Source organism: Oenanthe melanoleuca, chromosome Z (assembly GCF_029582105.1).
Source record: "Oenanthe melanoleuca isolate GR-GAL-2019-014 chromosome Z, OMel1.0, whole genome shotgun sequence".
Lineage (NCBI taxonomy): Eukaryota > Metazoa > Chordata > Aves > Passeriformes > Muscicapidae > Oenanthe > Oenanthe melanoleuca.
The window spans coordinates 9,143,130-9,149,859 of NC_079362.1; the positions used below are offsets into that span (position 1 = coordinate 9,143,130).

At 42.2% G+C, this 6,730-nt stretch overlaps 1 protein-coding gene across 1 annotated transcript in view; it reads left to right on the plus strand.

Moving 5' to 3' along the window:
- The first annotated feature begins 214 nt into the window (after positions 1-214).
- Positions 215-6,730, plus strand: part of ZNF462 (zinc finger protein 462) — an 86,846-nt gene continuing 80,330 nt past the window's right edge. Inside the window, exon 1 of the mRNA XM_056513970.1 lies at positions 215-429. The gene's annotated coding sequence lies outside the window, so the exon portion shown is untranslated. The remainder of the gene's footprint in view (positions 430-6,730) is intronic.

The window sequence follows — 6,730 nt, forward strand, 5'->3', positions numbered from 1 at the left end:
TTTTTCCTCCTCTTCCCCTACACGTTGTTGTTGTTGTTAGAAAGGATTCTTGCACCCCCTGGTGCTCTTGCGTTTTGTGTGGTAGGAGAGGAGATTGTCTTCTTTCTCTCTCTCCCTCTGGTTGCTCATTATTCAGAGAGAGACACAGAGGGTGAGAGAGAGAGAGAGAGAGAGAGAGACGGATATCTCAGGTCATCTGCAGCTGCAGCAAACCAGTGAAGGAGAGAGAGAGAGAGGGAGAGGGAGAGAGAGAGGGGGGGAAAAGCAGGGAAAGATGGCGATCCTCCATTGCTGAGACCTGGCAAGGAGCACATGAGACTCACAAAACAACTTCCACAACAATAACAAGAAGAGCTAGGCAGAGAGGAAGAGGAGAGGAGAGGAGAGGAGAGGAGGCAGCAGCAAGAGCAGCAGTGCCGGGACACTCCTGTAAGTTCTTGTAATTAAAACCCATCTGGTTTGGCATTGGAGAGATCATCTCTCGTTTGTGTGTGTGTGTGTGTGTGTGTCTGTGTGTCTGTGTGTGTGTATGTGTGTCTGTGCGTGTGTTATTTTGTTTGGTCTTTTATGTCTATCTTTCTTTCCACCACCTTCCTCTGAAATCCATTCATTCGGTCAACGGAGGAAGGAGGAAGAAAGAAAGGAAGAAAAAAAAAGAAGAGAGGGGAGCAAGAGCGGGGTGTTTTGTTTGAGAGAGAAGTCTCTTGCATGGAGGAGGAGAAGAGGAGGAGGTGCTGGTGGTGGTGGTGGTGGTGGGAGGAGGAGGAAGGCGGTTAATTAATTTTTTGTTGTTGCATTACGGGGGGGATGGGGGGGGGGGAGAATATGGGGAGATAAGTGAGATACCAACCGAGCTTTCGGGGTGGGGGGTGCTTGAGAGGATATGTATGTGTGTGCGAGGTCTGGATGGTGCTGTGCGTGTGGACTTGGATCAGACACGGGAGACACGGAGGAGAGAAAAGCTCCGTGCTGGCACGACCCAGGCAATCGGGTGACCTCTTTCTTTCTTTCTTTCTTTCTTGCTTTCTTTCTTTTTCGCTTTCTTTCTTTCTTTCTTTCTTTCTTTCTTTCTTTCTTTCTTGCTATCTTTCTTGCTTTCTTTCTTGCTTTCTTTCTTGCTTTCTTTCTTTCTCCCAGCCAGTCTCCCCCTCCTCTTTCTGCTCGTCCCCTCTCGCCGGTCCCTCGCCCCGGCGGTGGTGCCCCCTCCTCGGCTCTCCTGGAGTTGGGATGCGGGGGTCCCCGCTGGGGTCGGGGCTGGGGGGGGCTGCTGGTGCCCGCAGGAGGTGGCTTGGAGGAGGACAGCGTTCAGCTGGAGAGCAGGAGCCATTACACACGCTTGTGCTCTCCTTTGAGAGAAAAGAAAGCAAGAAGGGAAGAAAGGAAGGGGAAGGAGCCTACTTCTACTTGCTCAGTTCCCCGGTGTCCCTACCTTTAAACCAGGCAAGGGAGAAGGCGCTTTCTACCCTGCCCCTTTCTCAACCTACCCTGAGCAGGTTTCTCCCTATCTCTCCCCCTATTTCCCTTTCTTTATCTCCCTGTCCTCCATTTGCAAGCTGTCTGCTTTGGTTCCAGTCCAGGCTCCACAACACAAAGCTTCTCCTCGCTCTCGCACACATGCACACGCACAGTCCACAGGCTCTTTATGTCTTCTGGAGTAACCTTCTCCTCCCCCCACCGTGCCCCCCGGCTCCTCTCAGCATTGTGGTTTCTATTCTCCACACAGAGAGATGCTCCTGGAGCTTCATGTAGTTGTGATCTGATAGGATTCCTACCCCCCTTCCCTTCACCTCCCTCTTTTTGGGGGAGAAAAAGGGAAAAGTTTCATTTGTTTTTCTGGTGTTTGGAGGGGGAAAGATCTCCAAGTTTTGAGTGTTTTCTGCTCCTGCTTTTATGTGTGCGTCTGTGGGGGTCTGTTTGTCTCATGAGGCTGCTTGCATGTCTAAAGAGGAAGTGACTAGTTTGGCAGAGAGCTGTGATCTGAGTCAGGTAAGCCATGTCATGTTCTCTAGCTCCACCAGAAAATGGAGGAGAGAGACAGTAGACAAAGCTGAGATGGGAAGTGCTCCTAACATTGTGGATGTCTCTCCACGTTTTGAGGCTTTGCTGGGCAGGAGCTGGCTTAATCATGATTTTTTCCCCTAAGATTTTCCCTTCAGATTTTTTCAATGCACAACATTGTGATGGGTCTTCTCGCTGTCTTCATGCTATCAGGAAATGAGGATTGGAGGAAATTGCTCAGATTCTCCTTCACAGAGTGAAACACATCCTCAGGCTTTTTTCTCTGATGCTTTCGTGTGGAGGTCACCTTTCTAGATATTTTTCTTTGGTTAAAGACCACAGGATTTTGAAGGTTGATCGGTTGGCCAAGTCAATAGTGTATATAAGCATATATTTTTATATTTCTGAAAGCATCTGGGGGTAAGTGCATGCAGCTTGAGGCTGCTCAGGTTCTTCCAGAGGGTATCATGAAATGTCTCTTTTTTTCCTAGGTGATGACGCCTAATTTTTTGGATTTTTAACATCTCATTTTCAAGAGCATTCCTTCTTTTGGATGTGTTTTAAATTAAGATGGATATTTCTCCACACTCACTAGGTTGCATTAAAGTGATACTGGCAAGCTTTTAGTAAGTTCCTCAGAGCATCGTAACAATCATAATTTATCTTGTAAAAAGTAAAACAGTTTTCACAGCTATCTTTTTGGTGTCATAAAATATACTTTTTTCCTGAAAACCTACAGCAACATTCTTATTGTGATTTTAATGTCATTATGGATACCTGAGATCTTTAAAGCGACATAACAGTTGAGCAGGAATCTGTGTGCTTTGTTTTTAATCCACCTTTTAATCTGAAGCAATTTTGAGTAGACCCAAAATGGGCCTCAGATCTTTTCCCACCCACTGGAATCCACACATCAGCTTGCACAGTGGATGCAGTTCTTCAAAAAGTTCAAAATGCATCCCTGAATTCTTGAGGGGGATAGTGCGGTGGAGTGCTGCTGGCTTGAAGGCACAGCTCCATGGAAAGGTGTGAGTGATGTCCATGCATCGGTTACTGGGTGGTGTTTTAAGAACAAATATGGGCAGATATTAAGTGGCAGGATGGGTGACCAGTGAATCTGGACACATTCCCAGATGTGCAGAAAAACCAGAAAGATTTGAGGATTGCAGTGACGGGTGATGAACTTGAGATCCGTCTCAGAGGGTAAAATCAATCCCCTTGTTTTATTTTTGCTGTGGAAGAAACGTTTTAATGTGCAATCTAATATACCTCGGAAGGATATTGCTTTATCAACTGTGCATTTCTTAAGTTCTGGTTGCTGACGTGTCACCCAAATTACTGAGATTCTCTGGTTGTCTCCATCTTTCAGAAGAAGGCCATGGAACATACCATTTCAGGTATGTTTAATCTCATATTTGGACAAAAAGAGAGGTTAGCTGCTTTTGGTTTTTGAGTTCTGTTTGTTTGTTTTTGCTGTTTTTGTGGTGTTTTTGGGTTTCTCTCCCTCCCTGAGATGATGCATTTTTCAGTCTTCACAGGTCTAAATCAGCCATTGAAGGAAAACTGTCCATTGACCTTGGCTTATTTGTGTCAGATCCTAAATATTCATCCCCTGTATGGACTGTATGCAGAGCTTGTGGTTCAGAGCTCTGAATCTCCTCCTTCTTCTGGAGAGGCCAGCCCAGTGCTGACACTACAGGATGCCCTGCAGACTGCCCTTGAACGTGGCATGTGCAATCCAAGAACAACTCTGAGATTTCAGATCAAGATCTTTATAGGAGGGCCTCTTACACCCTAGAAAACCGAACAACATTACAGTAGTTTCAATGGGGTTTTTTGGTTGGTTTTATTCTGGGTTTCCTCACAATGAGACTGAAACCTCTTCAGAGAATTATATTGTTAATCATGCTTCTTGGTGTGGGTCTGCTCAGATTGACCAAAGTTCACCTTGTTGTTAAAACACAAGCTGAAGAATTTTATTTTAAAAAATAAAATCCCAAAACAACACAAAACAATTCTGCCCCCTCAAAAAAACAAACAAACAAACAAACAAACAAACAAGCAAAAAAAAAAAAAAAAAAAACCAAACCCCAGTGGATTTTAAAGAAACTCCAGAAAGATGCTCTTAATTAATGCCATGCTGGTGACATGAATGTTTCTCCTAATTAGGCATTCATTTCCTCATTCAGACAATGGCTTTCAATTGCTTTTGGTTTGGGGCACACAGAACCTTTAATTGGTCCAATCTCTAATAGAAAGAAGAAGCATTGGTAGCTTATTCTCCAGTATTTAAATCTTTCTTAGTCACTTTTCTCACACCTACTAGATATAGCCTATGAACCACTGCTTTAAAAATACTTAAATAATTATTTGATTTTGTTTTACATTTCCAGTAGCTTCACACTGGGTTATGTTGGTGAGAAACTTAAGATGTCATGTTTACAATTCCCTTCCATAATTTAAAAAATATTTTGTTGCAAGAAGAAAACTAAACATACAATAATGTATATCTTTAGACTGTGAAGAATACGAGTACATAATGGGGTTCTGGAAAGGGAAAGCAGGGAAACTGCAAGTGGAAATAGAAAAAAAAATCATTCCAAGCTAGTAATCTTTATAGCAAATTTGTTAGCGTTGTGCACTTTGACTTAAAAGAGGATTGATTTTATGAAGTCTGATAAAAGGATGATTAAAAGGAGAGTGGACAAGTAGATGACTATTGTTCATCGTAGATGTCTGGACATCTGGCAGATGTTCCTCTGGGCCCCAAGGAATGGGCAAGTTTAATTTTAGCCTTAAAAAGGAAATGGGAAGAACTTAAGTCTTGTAATAGTACAACTTACAGTTTGAGGAAGATTACTTCAGAAGAGCTCAAAAGATGTCTTCTTGAAAGCTGGAATTTCCAGAAACCCGTGTAAATCAGCATTTCCTTTTGGGTTTTCCTACTACAAACAACATATATGGAGTTACAGTATAAACAGAGATTACCTCAATTTACTGTAACACTTTCTCTGTGTGGTGTTGTGGATAATTTCCTTAAATGAGCAGAACAACACTGTTTTGAAGTAAGAAACTGCATAAAAAGGACTTGGAAATGCAAAACTGGTGAATAGCTGTGTACTCATTAACTAATATTGTCCCGTGTTGAAGCTTCACCTGGCAAACTTAGGGACAAATGCAAAAGTCCCCAGTGAAATAGTGATTGGAAGAAGTTGCTGATGAGGAAGGAGGTCCTGTTTTTCCACAGATCAGGAAAGGTCCACAAAGGCTGAGATGTCTATGTTGTTTTGTGTGCTTTGTTTCCTTATAGTTTGTTACACTTCCAATCCATTGTAGGAGAAAAATAGTGGAAATACTCCTTTAGCATCATATATTTCTCTTATATTGACTCTTACCAGATATTTTTCTACTTCGAAATAGAAGATTATCTATTTTATGAACTTGTTCTAGATGAATATGGTCTGCTACCAGTGCCAGAACTGTATGATTTGTTTAACTTGCATACTTGATCCAAGACGTGTTCAAGTATGAACTTCTAATTGCTGTCTTCAGCAGAGATGTTGAACTTTATCAGTCCAAATGACTGCTTGCTTTTCAGTTGATTCACTCTAGGGTACTAAACAATCAAGAATTATCTATGGGCCCACAGGAGGTGAGCAGGAGGTCTCTTGAGTGTTGAAGAGAGGATGAGAAATTCCATTTTCTTCAGAGAATCAAAATAATGTTTGAGAGGGAAGAAAAAAATGAAAGGAGTGTGATGAGAGTGGAGGTTGCTTAAACATCTGCTAACTTCTCAGAGAGAGGAACTCAAATTGTTTAATCAAGAGGTGCTGGAGAAGGTGGTGTGATGCAAGTCCTCAGCTGCTGGCAGAGACACAGTTAACATTGTACATGGTTGAACTTCAGCATGGCATTTCTCCAAATGAGTTGACTGTTGAAAATAAAATGTTCCAGAAGAACTGGGAGAACAGGAAAGAAGTTAAAATAGCATGGTTTGTGTGCCAGTGCTGAAAGAAGAAAAGGGGGGAGGAAGGGAGATAGATTGACTTATGATAATTATCTTGTTGATTGTAGCAAAAAAGAAAAAGGTCTTTAGTAGAAGTTTCCAAACTTAGAGGACCAGGTTTAATAGAAGTGGTCTTCATTTACGTGCTGAGTTTTGGAAGTATTCTTCTTTCAGCTTTTGTTTGGGAAGTTCAACACATAGGTAAATACAAAGTCATGTGAGAGAGTTTTTGGGTTCTGTTCCATTTTGTTCTTTTAACGTTAAAAACAATACCAAAGATCTAAAAAGTCTTCCCCTCCCAAGCTTTATTAAGCTGTGCCAGAGGTTGCAGCACAAATGTGTCTCTGAAGGGATTTGAGGAAGAGGAGAGAGTTTGAGATGAGGAAAGAGGAGCCTTTGTGTTTGGTGTCTTACTGGTGAACATAATCTTAAATACGATGTAATTTCTTTTCCTTTGGGCTCTTTTCAGCTCTCTGGGAGTTGAAGATCTTGGTGCAATTGTTTTGGTCAGCTTCAGGCAACATATGTTTCTGCAGTACCTCAAAATATCCTGGCCTAATCACTACTTGAAGGAACTTTTCTTTAAGCAGTGTTTGGGCAAGAGCTTTCCCTCATCTTGGTTTTGACTGCTTTGTAGCCATTTTTGAGGTACACTGGTTATCAGAACATCAATCTCAGACCTAACAGCAGTACTACACAATGTATTTTGCCTTCATCAAAAGTCTC